Raw genomic sequence first — 16,368 nt, forward strand, 5'->3', positions numbered from 1 at the left:
ATAGCACGGAAACAACCAACAGAAATAAACGGGGCATTATAATATATGCAAAGCATAGTATTGCTTGCTCTATAGAATCAAAGGCTGTAAAGACAATGTATTAGGCCGCAAAGTTTTAGAAGCGGTTTTGTTTAAATGTTTCAATATTAATATTCTGGTTCTATATAGAAATTCAGCTTTCTCTGTCAGACAATTAATTGTAGAACTTCAGGAAGTCCTTACTTCTGAGTTAGGCAATCAAAATGTGCTAATTGCTGGAGATTTTAACATTTGTTTAATGTCTACAGGGACCGCAATAAGAAATCTGCTCCAAGAAAAAAATTTTAATTTGTTATTATATAAGACATTATTGTATAAATATATGATAGAAATTAAATAGTATAAGGAAAAAAGAAATATAATTTGGATTATGTATAAGAATCTCTACAAAAATGTATGTTTAATATTGTAAATATTATATAAAAATTAATATAATAATATTATATAATTTTTAAAGTTGTTAATATTTATTATTTTTAAGCTAAACATGTATATTAATATCGATTTTTATTTATTATAAAAAATGTCTCAATACAGTTGTAATGCATTCTATATAAAATCAATTATAAGAGTATACAAAAAGCACAAGAACGATTTCTCATAATTTGAGTAAATTTAGTTTACAAATTGCTTTAATTATTTTCCCTGTGAGTGAAAAGTAAATAACTAAGGCAACAGTTCCTACTTCTAGTTATTAAAATATATAAAGAAGTCTCAAACGAATATACCATTTAACTTTGCAAGAGTATAAAATGTTCGGTTACATCCGAACTCAGCCCTTCCTTACTTGTTTTAAATTGGTTACGATGCGCTGGGCAGAACAATACGTTCTACCTATAGTTTGTCCAATTTTTCTGAAACGTTCGCCATCTTTCCACAACTTAATGATAATATTTCTTTCCGACAGACTAATTTCTTTTCCTTTGGTTTCCATTTTTTTAAATATTATTAAAACGTGTCACGAGCTCTTTAAACGACTAGTTATATTAAAACACAATAGAATCTACGCAAAAAGAACGAACAAATTCTTGAGAAGTAACGGTATTTCCAATTCAAGCTAACTGAACGCAGACTTAATGGTGCTATGTTTACTTGTTCTTACACTAAAATCCCGTTATCACAAAAATGAAAATAGGAATATACATTTTTGTTTTTGCATTTTGAACTTAAGAATATAAAGAAAAATTACATGCAGAAAATTTGAAATGAATTACCTATTTACATTGTGTTTTTACTTCACTTAAAAAATGTGTCGGGTGAACGCAGACTTTATTGACTATGTGTATATATTTATATACATATAGTATATTAATATCATATAACCACGTAAATAATATTTTTAAATTATGCCGAGTCGTTGATGTTGACAAATGACGAGTCAGTGTAACGGCTCCAAATAAATTAAGCGAAATATAAATTTATAAGAAGTAGAAAGATTATTAACAAACTAGACGGTAAGCCACACAGTACGTTAATTATCCGTAGTTTTTTTAATCAAACAAGTAAATACATAATTTGCGCTTCGCTCAACTCATGGTCAACATAATCCGCCTACTGAGCGTACTATTCGCAACACCATCACCCATCTTGAGACCCAGCATTCATTATTGGGTAATATTCGACCGCTGTTGTTCTAATTTCATCATCAACGGTATTCGAAGCTTGACCCCATTTCTCAATGCAATTTTTTTGTTTTCAATGTTTATCGTGTTCACATTTTTAAATATAAAATCATTTCCCAGTATTAGGTCGTATGGCTTGTTAAAATCCATTTTTAACCATCGCATTCTAGCATTTTGAGACTATCTAAATGCTAGTGGGCATGGTGTCTTAACTCTTTCGTTCATCGACCTTATTTCTCCATTCAGTGTACTAATTTTTGTTTTATTTTTGATTTTATTTGGTAATTTATACTTTTCGAAACCGGATCTTTTCATTATGCTTATGGTAGAGCCTGGGTCAACTAATGCACACAATTTCTTATTAAATAGAATAAGTGAAATTAAAATTTGATTTTGATTTTCCGAGGCTAATTGGGGTCCAAGGGTGTTGAGCCATTTGAGCGTCTTGATTGCCGAGTGCCATTCTGTACAGGTTGCCTTGCAGAATTACCGTAGCCGTTAATTCTACGATATTTATTATTTTGACCTGAATTACCTGAATTAGTTTATGGCGATTATTATTTTGCCCTGAAAAGTTTGTATTTCTTTGCAAGTATCGTACCGAACTCTTTTGTGAATAATAATAATTATTATTACAGGGATGTTGTCCTGAATTAAAATACTTTGGATACGATCAATATTTTTCTGACTACCATTTTGTCTCCTATGGTTGTTTGTTATTTGATTATTCTGGTTTCTGTTACTATTAAACTTTCTAGTATTTTGAAAAAATTAGTCCGAATTTCTATTTTTTGTTAAAAATAGAATTTAAATTTCCATCGTCCAGCCCTATGATTGTATTGTGGATTGTATTTGTCATGTCTGTCCATGCCGTTAAATTTCGTACCATATAGGCGAATGTTCCTGCTGCTAGTTGTTTTATTTTTTGTATAAGCATTCCTGTAAATATTTCTTTCATTATATTTCCTGACTCACTTAAAGCACAATATTCCGTAACATTATCAATTATTTCTTTAGCTTTTCTACTAAGTTCATTGATACTACCCACCCTAAGATTGGTGATGTCGTTGGTCAAAGGCATCTTGTTTGGCCTTTTGTTGCCCTGAAGTGCTGTTTTAATTTAGCTTCACAAGTTGACCTATCCTGAGATGGGTTTGCTTGCAAAAATTTTTTTGCTGAACCACCAATTTTTAAGTCATAGATCACTCTAAAAACTATTTCTTCCTGTCCTACATAGTCCCTTCGTACTCTAACAATAGCCTCAATGAAGGATGGCAATTTTTTTACATTTCCTTCGAAAAGACCTAGATATTTCAAGTCCATTTCGACTCTTTGCCTAAATGTTATATTTTGTTGTTGGGAGTTTTGTTGCCACAATTGGGTAATGGCGACTAAAGAAACTTGTATTTTAGACCTCTAATATTATATAATATAAATTAATATAAGCTTATAAAAGTATGCTTTGAATCTATAACATTCACTTGCCGCTTTTACTATTGTCAATGCTGTTATTTTTTGTATTGCCCTTACTACTACTGTTGCTTGCTGCTACTACTGTTTATTATAAAACTCTCTTATTGCAGTTATTTCGACTGACGTACGGTTTTTAGCAGGAAAATCTCAGGAATCACACTGGGGTTTATATATATATGTCACTCTTTAAACTTTACTACTTTCTGAAAAAGTTCTATTAAGCTTTTAGTTTTTTTGCGTTTACTGTTAAGTTGTTGAATTGCTTGCTGCTGCATTGGAGAATTGGTGTATAAGCTTCCAATGCCGATATTTAAAATAATTGTTAAATAAAAATTTTTTGTAGTTTGAAATCACAGCACTTGATTTTGCTTTTACTTTAACTATTTTTTATTTAATTTTTTTGTTTCCGAACTGGGCCGCGGAACGTCGACTGCGTCAATTATGTATTTGCTTCTTTAATAATAATAATATGATTAAAAATACTACGGATAATTAACGTACTGTGTGGCTTACCGTCTAGTTTATTAATAATCTTTCTACTTCTTATAAACTTACATTTCACTTAATTTATTTAGAGCCGTTGTGCAGACTCGTCATTTGTCAACATCAACGACTCGGCATAATTTAAAAAATGTTCCTTACGTGGTAATATGATATTAATATGAAATATATGTATCTACTTATATATGCATATACGCAAATGTGGCATCTAATTTCAATATGCTATTGCAATAGCATATTACAATATATAGTTCCTATACACGTTTTTATGATACATGAAACACATTGTTTACAGAACGTGAATTTTTGTAATAAAGTTAAACAATTTGTAAACGTTGTTCAGACGTCAGTCTTTCCATGATGAAATGCCAAACAATACTGAATAAAAATAACATGACAGCTTGACACTGCTAATACTGTGTTCGCACCGACACAAAATTCGTGTTTTCATAGACAAAAGAGGTTTTCACGCAAAAACTTGTGTTTTCATCCATACAAAATCTGTCAAACAAAAACACAGTTTTCGCTGAAAACCTCTTGAAAACTTCCATTCCACTGATTATAATCGGTGCCTGCTCTAGTTTAATCGATATTATTAGGAGACATATTTTGCCAGCCCTAAATGTCAGTTGACAATTTATTTACATTCCATAATTGGCCTAAACGTACCCTACAAGAAACTGCTGATGGGTTCACCAATACACTCACATTTCATATGTCAGTACTGTTAATTTACTTTTGAATTTTTTTGAGAACTATCCACTGATTGGAGAAAGACGTACGCAGAGCTATTGAGAGGAGGAGATGGCATCAAGTGAAAATTTATTTTTATATTTTCATATATTATTATATTTTTTCTTGCATTCTTTTTTATATTTAAGTATATTATTATAACTAATTTTGATTAAAAGTTCGAAATTTATTAAAGAAATAAAAATTATATTATCTACTGCGCAAAAGTATTTTTCACTTCTGATAGCGTTTCAGTCATAACTGACAATTTTCAGCTATGACGGATTTATGGTCAGCAATGACTCAGAAAAAACAAAACAAACAAACAAAAAGAAAACAAGGCTCTTAAGAAAATGATAGAAACTTTGTTCTGCGCGCTGACAAAATTTTTTCAGCTATGACTGTCATATTACCAATCAGATGACCGTCACTGTTCTTGTAGAGTACATAACAAATGTAAACAAATAGATGTGTGAACTGTCAATGAAAACTCATCGAAAACACACAATGTCGGTCAGAACGTCTTTGGTTCCACAATCCAATTTCAAGAGGATTTCAATTCGGTGCGAACATAGTATAATGCGTAATCTGCCAAAAAACAAATGCTATTGAAAAAAGTACCTCCACTTGGATCACCCTTTATATTCGTAATGGTACCTTAATGAAAGTCGGTTCAGTACTACCCTTATCTCTCATATACCTAATATAAGATTTTCAATCTGCCGGCTGTCTTTATACCGTATATATGGGCCAATATGTAAAATATCTTAACAAAATTAATTAACATATAAAATTGGACATAACATAATATAGTTGAATGCCGAATATATGTGCTATTGGACTATGAATTTCCCAAACCCTATATACAGCATATAATGATTTTCGCTATTCTAACAAAACCTGAGCTGAATATGTCGATAAGTGTATGGGTTATACATTTAAATAAGCTTGAAAATATCTTGCTGAATATAACTTAGCAATGTCAAATGTTATTGAAATCAGCCCAGAACTTTACTGCTCCCAATATACCCTATATATTGATTTCTCTCACAATGAATGTTGAATTCTTTCGCAACATTTTTATGCTCTCGCAACCTGTTGCTACAGAGTATAATAGTTTTGTTCACTTAGCGGTTGTTTGTATCACCTAAGACTAATCAAGTTAGATATAGAGTTATATATATATATCTCAGGATGAAGAGACGAGTTCATGTCCGTCCATGCAAGCTGCAACTTGAGTAAAAATTGAGATATCTTTATGAAACTTGGTATACATGTTTCTTGGTACTGTAAGACGGTTGGTATAGCAGATGGGCGTAGTCGGACCACTGCAACGCCTACAAAACGTCATTAATAAAAAACCAATAAATTGCCAGAAATAAGCTCCACAATGAGATATAAGACTGTTGTCTATTGACAGTGTAAAAATGGGTGAAATCAGGTGACAACTCCGCCCACTCCCCATATAACGGTACTGTTAAAAACTACTAAGAGCGTGATAAATCAAGCACTAAACCCACCAGAGACATTAAATTGTATTCTTAACATGGTATAAGATGACTTAATATGAACCACGTTCAAAACTAGACAGTGTGCCGCCCACTTTTAGGTGAAAACCCACATCTTGGGATCTGCTTAACCGATTTTAACCAAATTCTGTATATAACATGGGCGAAATCGGATTACAACCACGCCTATTGCCCATTTAACACCTTTTTAAATACCATCTGATTCTTTCACTTTCCACTATTCAAATCAAGCAAAATAAAAATATATATATATTTAGTATAAAAAAATCTTAAACGAGTATACCGTTTGACTTTGCGAGAGTATAAAATGTTCGGTTACATCCGAACTTAGCCCTTCCTTAATTCTTTGAGATATAATTTTGCCTACACCTAAATTCCACAGATTTGACCCTTGCAAGTTCCAAGAGTATGAAATGTTCAGTTACACCCGAACTTAACCCTTCCGTACTTGCATGATATTTATTTATTTTTTTATATCTTCAGCTATTTATTTTGTTTGTAAAATCGTCACCTTTTTAGGCTAGCAACAATAAGCCAGCCAGTCGAAATGCCAAACAAAAGTTTAGTTTTTTTAAATGCTGAATTGCTTCAATTTCGATTTAACTGATTCGATACTAATGATGAATATTGATTTCATATGAAATTTTTTAAATTCTCTCTCTGTTAAACTTACTTAAGCGTTGGTATACTGCTTCGTAATTGGTGGTCGTCTGATCAGCAACGGCTGAACGATGCGTGTTGCATATGAAAACAGAGATGCTCAAGCCGTGAACATAGCTGTTTTAATATATGTACATATGTAGATATATAGTTTTAATATATGTACATATATAGTCTTCAAGGTGTGACAGCTCCCGTCTACAAATAATCAACATTGGAAAATAAATATTCGAGCTCTTAGATACTAATATAAAGATCTCACTGCCTGAACAGGGTATATTAAGTTTGCCCCCAAGTTTGTAACACCCCGAAGCAAACGTTGGAGACCTAATAAAATATATACATAAAAAATCAGCATGATGAGCTGAGTTTATTTAGCCATGTCCGTCTGTCTGTGTGTATACAATATATTATATATGAACAAGTCTCTCAGTTTTAAACCTATCGATCTGAATCTCAGAAGAAATTGCATAGATCGAATGACTATAGCATATAGCTGCCATATTAACTGAACGATGGGAGTATAGTGTTTGCATGGAAATAGTGCATGGTTTTTGTAAGGAGCCTTAGTATTTGTGAAGGGTATTATAGCTTCGGTGCAACCGAAGTTAACGTTTTTTCTTGTTTAAATACATTTCGCCAAAATAAACAGTATAAAGTCAACTAAAAAATCTGAAGTACCTATTTTGAAAACTCACACATTGACAACTATGTACAACATAAAGGCTACTAGAAAAACAAATATTATTATATACAAATATAGTACATGTGGCAATTCGTCGACCGCTGGTTATATTTTTGGTAAAATATCAGATTTCAATATCTGGAGCTTTAAAAGTTATGGGTCAATTTTGACTCTAATTAGAGGAGAGGTATAGCGATACCTTGAAGTCATAAGTTGTATTCTGATAACGTTATTGGTGCTTGGTTTATACATATGTATAAAGATCAAATTAGATGGAATTTAAAAGCATTACTTCTGTTCATTCATTATTAAGATGAATGGGCTGCCAGCGGGACTCCAGCCAGCACGTAGGTCTACCTGTACAGAGAAAGGTAGGAATATACCGCCAATGTACTTCATCAACAGTGCCTTGTTAGCTTTAACATCGGTCACCAAGATTTTACGGGAGTGAATGAGGTTGTCATTTGAAAAGACACTCCCCCATTCAATCTCCATGCTTGTTGCAGGAACAAGTATAATACTTGTATTATAAAATACGTAACTATGCCACAAATTATTCTACGAAACTTTAATTGTGTACAGGGAATCAAAACAGAAAAGGCCAATTGTGTTTTGAAAAGTGGGCATGGGCCTGCCCTCTAAAAAAATTCATTTAATACTCCTACGAGCAATTAAAGGAAAAATTGAGCAATGGGTATGCTTGACCAATTTGCTACCAAACTCGGTATACAAAATTACGTGAACATATTTAACATACAGCGTACTTCACAGATAATACAATTATAAAATCGAGCGAGTTTTCTGTTTGTCTTTACTAGTAAAGGTTCCCGAGAACAATATTTTTTGCCTCTTCAGCTGTGCTTGTTGAGCTTTTGCTGTTTCATTAATTATTTCGTTTTGCATTTTAACGGCATGGTATGAACTATAAATGGGTTTTCTTTTGGTTACAGAATGGATCGTCATTTAATTTCTAAAAGCTAATAAAATGAGAACAATTGTTTGATAAATTTTTTTACTAGTATTAGACATCTTACAATGTCCAATAACGTACTATGGAACTTGCTCATTTGAAGTGCTATAAAGAGGTGATGCAGTTATTATATCGACGCCAAACTAACTTTTTTATACTCTTGCAATATGTTGCTTCAGGGTATAATAATTTTGTTTGGTTGTGTTTGTATCCCCCAAAGCTTATCGAGATAGATATAGGGTTATGTATATGGTATATTAATGATCAGGATAGAGAGACGGGTTTAAATTCGGGTGACTCTCTGCCTTCGTCCGCCTAATCGGGCACGCAGTAACTTGAGTAAAAATCAAGATATCTTGATGAAACTTGGTGCACATGTGTCTTTACAAAACGTAAGGACGAGTTCGTGGATGGGCGTAATCGGACCACTGCCAAAACGCCATTAATCGAAAACGTGTAAAGTGCCATTAATTATCCGTAAATTAAGATACAGAACTCAAATTTGGCACAACCGAAAATGGTTTACAATTTTTTTCAAAAATGAGGATGGCCCCGCCCCCTAACGAGTTTAATGTGTATATCTAAACTCACTAAACTAGCGATAAATCATTAGCTAAATGCGTCCGAGGCAATAAATTTTTTCAACCAGGACCGCACAGTAACGCTTTATAGGAGCCGTTAAAAAACTCCTTTTTTGATAATAGTGTGTCTGAATATAGAAAATGAGTTGAATCGTGTCAATACTTCCCTTAGTGCCCATATACTTGTACTTATAAGTATTATATCACCCAATATGTGAGTTATATCAATGAAAATAAGAGAGTGTATTTTGCAACAGTGCCCCTTTATAACTAATATCAGAAGTTTTGAACGTTCGGCTGACTCCATTAGATTGGTAATTGTATGTGAGGTACCTTAATGAAACTCAGGTAGCATTTAATATGTCCCAAATACTACGCATAATGATTTATGCCGAATATGTCACTCAGTGTGTGGGTTATACTTGTATGTTTAAAAAATTGCTTAAAAATACGTTCTCAGCAATTTCCAAATTAATGCAATTAGTTTCTTTCGTTCAGGTCGCTCAAAATATGATACTTTATTAAAATTAAATGGACAAGTTTTCTTGAAAGTTATATGGTTTAGCGCTGAATTAGAATGGAACTGGTATAATCCTCATATCTCTAATATAAGGAATTCCGAGATGTTTTTATGAAATTTTAGTTGACGCGAACTAAAATATAGCAACAAAAGTCGAAATTAATGGCCTTCAATTTATGTAAGTCAAGAAGATACGAAATTGTATTGTAATTTATTCACAATTTCTTCACATTACGAATGTAGAATTCTTTCTCAACATTTTTATACTCTCGCAACCTGTTGCTACAGAGTATAATAGTTTTGTTCACCTAAGTCACTTAATAATCGAGCTATATATAGTGTTATAATGGGTGTTTTTTTTTCGAGGTATAGAACTTTAAGTTGGCATTACTGTTCAAGATGGCGACCGATTTAACAGCTGTCAAGTGATTTACTCTCAGCTTGGTTTGGCAATTCATAATGAATAGACTCACGCCTGAACACCGCTTGGAAATAGTGCAGTTTTATTTCGAAAATAATGGTTCTGTGCGGAATACTTATCGCGCACTACGTTCATTTCATCGTATGATGCGATGAAGCGCGCTTCTGGTTGAATGGCTACGTCAACAAACAAAACTGCCGCATTTACACGTTTGGTGACCGGCTAATTTCACGTTTTAAACCTGTGAATTGGCCTCCAAGACCTTGTGATTTAACACCGCTAGACAACTTTCTGTGGGGTTATGTAAAGTCACTTAACCATTTGGAAGACAACATTCGCCGTGTTATTGCCGATATACGACCAAATGCTGGAAAAAAATCATCGATAATGGGACGTCCAGATTGGACTACATCCGAGCCAGCCGTGGCGGTCATATGCCAGAAATCATATTTAAAATGTAATGCCACAAGATTATCTTTCGGATAAATGTCATGTCAATCGAATAATCCATCGTTGTTTTATTCCAATTTTTAAATTGTTAAATAGTTCTATACTGCTAAAAAAACGCCCGTTATATGTATATATAAATTTTTAGGATGACAATACGCGTTGAAATCCGGTGACTGTCTGTCCGTCTGTCTGTCCGTCCATCCATCTGTACAAGCTGTAACTTAAGTAAAAATTGAGATATCTTTATGAAACTTGGCACACATGTTTCTTGGTGCCGTAAGACGGTTGGTGTTGCAGATGGGAGTAATCAGACTACTGCCACGCCCACAAAACGCCATTAATAAAAACAAATAAATTGTCATAACTAAGCTCCACAATAAGATACAAGACTGTTATTTGATACACAGGATCAAATTAGGGAGGGGCATCTTCTAAACAGCTAAAGCCATAATAACAATCTTCACAGAGGACAAATTTCACCTCTATCGACAGTGAAATCGGGTGACAACCCGCCCACTCCCCATATAACGGTAATGTTAAAAACTAAACATGCCAGAGACATTAATTTTATTTCTGGAATGGTATGAGATGACTTTTTAGGAATCGCATTCAAAATTAGACAGTGGGCGTGGTACCGCCCACTTTTAGGGGAAAACCCATATCTTGGGATCTGCTTAAGTGATTTCAACCAAATTCGGTAAATAACATTCTACTTATATTTATATGTTATAGTGCGAAAATGTGCAAAATCGGATTACAACCACGCTTATTTCCCATATAGCACCATTTTAAATTCCATCAGATTCTTTCACTTTCCACTATGCAAATCAAGCAACAGTGATTGTATCGGGGTAAAATTTTGCGTGAATAATGCGTTTAAAGTATGCCACCTTGTGACTAACAATTGTCTAAATTGAACCAAAACTGTTCAAGCCCCTAGGTACTGTGTAAATGTGTAAGATATATAATTAAAATTTATATGATAAAATAAATAAATGAAACTCCTGATCCTGTTTGTGTCAAAAATTGGTTGAATCAGATTAATACTTCGTTTAATATAAAATTTTGCCAACACCAGAAGTAATTTCACGGGCTTTGATCCTTGCTAGTTGTGAGAATATAAGATGTTCGGTTACACCCGAACTTAGAACTTCCTATCTTGTTTTTTTTATATTTTTTGGTGTCACTGCGATTTTTCTCGTTTTAATATTTTATTACATATAAAAGCCAGTTATTATTGTTAATACATTTCTTTAAAGTATTATTTTGGGCCGATGTCGATCGACGAGTTATAATCGGCACGAGCAGCGCGCTGGATCGTTGTTGTCTAAAGATGATCTGGCGCTCAGGCCTGTATACAAAAACGAATGTGTAGGATCGCTATGTCAGCTATCTAAAAAGCGAATGATGATGTGAGCACGATGATCCCGTCCTTTTTGTTAGGTGTACAGGTGCTGTGTTATGGTGTGTTGTGTTTTTCTGTGTGGTGTGGTTTCATCGGGTGGGTGAGAGGTGGTACTGAGGCATCATTTAAACACGTTTAAAATATGCCACCTTGTGACTAAAAATTGTTTAAATCGAAAAAAAACTGTAAAGCCCCTAGGTACTGAATATGTGGACCCCAGTGCCTATAGTTGACTTTATACCGAAAATACCGGTCAATGTGTAAGATATATAATTGAAGTTCATATAATAAAATAAAAAATGAAACTCTCGATAATAGCATGTTTTTGTGTGAAAAATCGATACCTTGATACCTTTCTTCCATCACTTTTAGATCCTGGTTGAACCGCTCTCTCTGGTTCACACTATAATTTCCAAAATTATCCGAAAACTAATTTACATGATAGTCTAACTTGATACTCAAATTCTCGCCTAGAGTCTGACAGTTTGTCAATATGTATATAATTTTCCATAATTTGGTACGTAATGGTTACTTAGGAAATTTTGACCATCAAAACAAAACTTTTCCCCGATTCACTTTCCAGAAAAATCATTACTTTGAAAAAGTCTTTATTTTTCAGTAAATGCTGTATCAAATAATCTAAGTTTGAACTTTTTCGTGCTAAGTTCGGACATTTTCTACAAATGTCACTAAATCAATAATCTTCCACGTCCAATGCTTTCACAAATTCTTCTATCATTCCCAACTCGATCACGTATTAAATTACTGAGTTCATTGTTTCTAAGTAATCCATGCGTATAACTTTTGAATTAAGTTTAGATGCCTCTATGTTTGATTTTTAGTTAAACTTTAAAACTTTTCGCATATCTTCGGCAAAAAGTGGAGAGTGATGTTTGCGCGGGCGAAAAAGGTGCGCAGACCCCTAATCATGACTAGCAAAATAAATTTTATTGCTAACAAGCCAATAAGTGATAAATGCTTTCATTATAAAAAAGGACATTCAATACTTTAAAGAATAAATTCATAATCTTAATTCATATCCAGGGTAACAACATTTGTTTTTTTTTTGTTTGTGCTATTTTTGTGTTTGGAAAAATATTCGTTATTTGAATGATTGGAGGTTTTACATCTATGATTCCGTGATATAATATAGGAGGGAGTTGAATACTTGAACTTTGCTAGAAATTTTACAATTGCATTAACCAGCTTTGTAATAATGGGGAAATTAATAATCACAACGTTTCACGTTTTCCTGACCTGCCCTGTGAGCACGATTATATTTGGCGATACACTTATCTTTATTCGTACATTTGATTATATGGAAAGTATTTCGACAAAATATACGAAGTATCGTTTAAGAAAGAAAACTATGTATTCTAGAATAATTTGATTTCGGAAACAGCCATGCAAAACAAACATGCAAAAGCTTTTATAATGCAATAGTATTAACTCGACAGCCCTAAATATGATCTGACATGGAACAGAATAGACGGTTGTTAAGTTGGCAGAATATGGCATCTTCAAAACCCATTCATTATACTTTTGCCATTTTTTACCGAAAAGCTGTTTTTATCTTCGCGTTCCGCAAGCGTTTTTGAATGGAATCTTGATTTAAAATCAAGAGTTGTAAAATACCTGGCGAAATTCTTATATTTCCTAGTATCACAGAGAAGTTAGCGAAAGAAATTTATCTGCGATAGTTAACTAATTCAATTCCCTAAAGTCTATGCCGATACGTTTCTCTGTATTTCCATGTACGTCTGTTTCGTTTTTATCGACAAGCCAGATTGGGTAGTTATAAAATGATTTTGATTGCCTTCTTATGCCAGTTTTCAATAGATCGAGGATTTAAGAGATCACAATATCTGTAGCCATTTGATACGGGTATAGTTTTGAGTATATTAGATCGTCGTATGCAGTGCGAATAGTGGTAAAAATCTTCGTATTATAGAGGAGTTATTCATTAAATTTTGTATCAGTTTTTGAAATTTATTACTCACATTCTGTGGTACTTCTTTGTCCTCTACCTTTTAAATAAATATACAGTCACTCACATTGAAAGTCGGGCAAGAACTAAGCAAAATTTGTACTGATAATAAATTTTTAATGAAAACAAACAAGTCCTACAGTGAGAAAACAAAAATTATTTCGTGAACTGTGGATTTGCTTTTCTTCACCAAATTTGCTATTTAACGCTCCGTTTTTCCTTGTAAATGGTGATGTATGACTAAATGGCGTTCATCCAAAGTAGACTGTTTAATATTTTGCGACATTTTAAAAAACTACTCACTTATACTTCACTGACGGACTTACGATACTCAAATGACAAATATTTAGGCTTATAATGAAGCTTCAAATAGATATAACGGAATATTTACCGTTAAATTTGGTAGAAATACAGCTTGCCCGACTTTCAATGAGAGGCGAAAAAGTAGCCTTAGCTTAGTTTTTGCTCCATGTGCTTAATTTTACGTTACTTTGAATATATATTTATATTATATTTCTAACATATATAAATAAAATAAAATTGAGTTTAATATCTTTTTTCATTACAAATTTATTATCAGTAGAAATTTTGCTTAGTTCTTGCCCGACCTTCAATGTGAGTGACTGTATGTACATTACTACAATTTAAAAAGTTTAACTCCACTCTAAGAAAACTCGACCCTTAACAAATTAAACCCTATTATTGCATCGAGTGTTGAAAGCGTGGGGAATAAAAATAATATGTTATTTGTGCGTAATGAATCAGTAGGGAATTTTTTTTTTAATTCCATGGATACCGTGAATTAACTTTTGTAGAAAATTATATTCGGATGGCATTTAGATAGCTTTCCCGAATTCGTGGGTAATATTTATATGGATAATATACCGAATGCACAGAATATACAAAATAAAAATATATCCTATTGTAGGGACAACTTTGTTCCAAATGATTCCTTCCAATTGGTAGTATGTCAAACTGCTTTAATATTGTTCGAATATGGGATGCAAAAAATAAACACTGATGCTCCGAAACCATCGATGTTTGCCATTCGATGATCGATATATCGATGAATTGTTTTCGTTGCATATACTTGTGACTATAATGTACCAGCACAACTTTCTTTTATACTCTTGCAACATATTACTACAGAGCATAATAGTTTTGTACACCTTACGGTTGTTAGATATAAGATTATAGAAATATAAATGATCAGGATGATGAGACTAGTTGAATTCCGGGTGAGTGTCTGTCCGTCCGTCTGTCTGTGCGAGCTGTAAGAATAAATAATCTTGATGAAAGTTGGTCACATGTTCCTTGGGAAAAGAATTAGGACGAGTTCGTGGATGGGTGTAATCGGACGACTGCCACGCCCACAAAACGGCATTAATCGAACGTAATTTGGTGCAAAGAATTGCAATAGCAAGGGCTCCTGTAGGCTAAAAAAATTTTAAAGTGGGCGTGGTGCCCCTCTCTAATAAGTTTAATGTAATGGAAGATATGTTCCAAAGCATTCAAGCTATTGTATAATAAATCACCGAAATTCTCTTAGGGCTTCAAGGTAAAGGTTGGTTTTGAAGTGTGTGCTCTCACCAAGAAATAGCACTACTAGCTCCAAATGTTTTTTTTTATCAAGTTGGTACGTCTGTCGTAAGAACCTATGAAAAGATACAAGTCTTTCTGTCAACTTATTATTTGTTTACAAGCAATTTGAAGTTGACGTGTCAGAGTATTTTTTTAATACGGAAATAAATTGAATATCTCACAGTGGTTAGATTCTTTCTTTTGAAAGGTTCAAAGGTGTTTCAAAAAATAGTTAGGAGTATACTTGTATAAGGAGTCATCTTCAAAACGCACCGTTGAATTTTGGGCTGGTGAATTTAGACGTAGTTAGTGCCGCACACGGTAACAATTCAACAAAAACTGGATCGAAAACCAATTAAAACCGATTTCTTGCATCGTTTTATAACTATGGATGAGACTTGGATCCATCACCATGATCCTAAATTACAAAGAGAAAGTTTACAGTGAACTGCAGCTGTTTGTTCAGCGCCAAAGTAGGTGAAGTCTCAACGATCAACAAAGGAGGTTATGGCATCAGCATTTTGGGATGCAAAAGGAATTTTTTGATTGATTATCTGCGAAAAGGTAAAACAATCAATTCTGAATAATACTGCAACCTTTTGGATCAGCTGGATGAAAACATTCGTAAGAAAATAACTGGTTGGCAGCATAAAAAAATCATTTTTAATCAAGACAATGCACCTGCTCTCAAAGGTGTTTTAACAAAAATCAACGAATTTAAGTACAAATTGCTTGAGTATTCACCAGATTTGGCTCCCAGCGATTTTTACCAAAAGCGTTTTTGGTCGAATTATGAAGCTATTACAGCCGTAGACGGGTATTTGCAGAGCTTCCAGAAAGCCATTATAGAGATGGCATTATTGGAGGATCATTTGAATAAATGTATTAAAGTACAGTTATATTGAACAAAAAAAATATATTTCTTACCAAAAACAGTATTTTTTCATTTCGAGCGCAAAAACCTTTCAACCAACCCGTATTTCATCTTACGACCAAAAATTGTCAAAATCGGACCTTAACTTTTTATGAGGACTCCAGCTCATTAGACAGACTTTATGCCGAGTATACCGGCAATCTGTGAGATAAATTATTGAATTCAGGGAAAATGTTTTTTTGATAATATTATATCATTGTGTCAAAAATAGGTTGAATCAGGCCAATATTTCCCTTCGCTCCCATATACCTAATATAAAGATTTTCGAAGTTCCAATT

The 16,368-nt window shown here is 33.3% G+C and overlaps 1 protein-coding gene and 1 long non-coding RNA gene across 33 annotated transcripts in view; one reads left to right on the top strand and one right to left on the bottom strand.

The window, feature by feature from the left end:
• The window catches only part of LOC118682989 (uncharacterized), a 42,050-nt gene extending 38,030 nt beyond the window's left edge, over nt 1-4,020 (bottom strand). For 6 of the 16 annotated variants that reach the window (XR_004978945.2, XR_011395843.1, XR_011395844.1 and 3 more), the window contains exons 1-2: nt 3,777-4,019; nt 1,254-1,315 (exon numbers count right to left, since the gene is read on the bottom strand). This is a non-coding gene — a long non-coding RNA (uncharacterized lncRNA). Of the gene's footprint in view, nt 1-1,253; nt 1,316-3,776 lie in introns of all 16 variants that reach the window. The other 10 variants (XR_011395846.1, XR_011395849.1, XR_004978943.2 and 7 more) reach the window with 4 other exon arrangements.
• The window catches only part of Ptp52F (Protein tyrosine phosphatase 52F), a 922,788-nt gene that overhangs the window by 425,396 nt on the left and 481,024 nt on the right, over nt 1-16,368 (top strand). The gene's annotated exons all lie outside the window — the stretch shown is intronic.

This window comes from Bactrocera oleae, chromosome 4 (assembly GCF_042242935.1).
Source record: "Bactrocera oleae isolate idBacOlea1 chromosome 4, idBacOlea1, whole genome shotgun sequence".
NCBI classification, from domain to species: domain Eukaryota; kingdom Metazoa; phylum Arthropoda; class Insecta; order Diptera; family Tephritidae; genus Bactrocera; species Bactrocera oleae.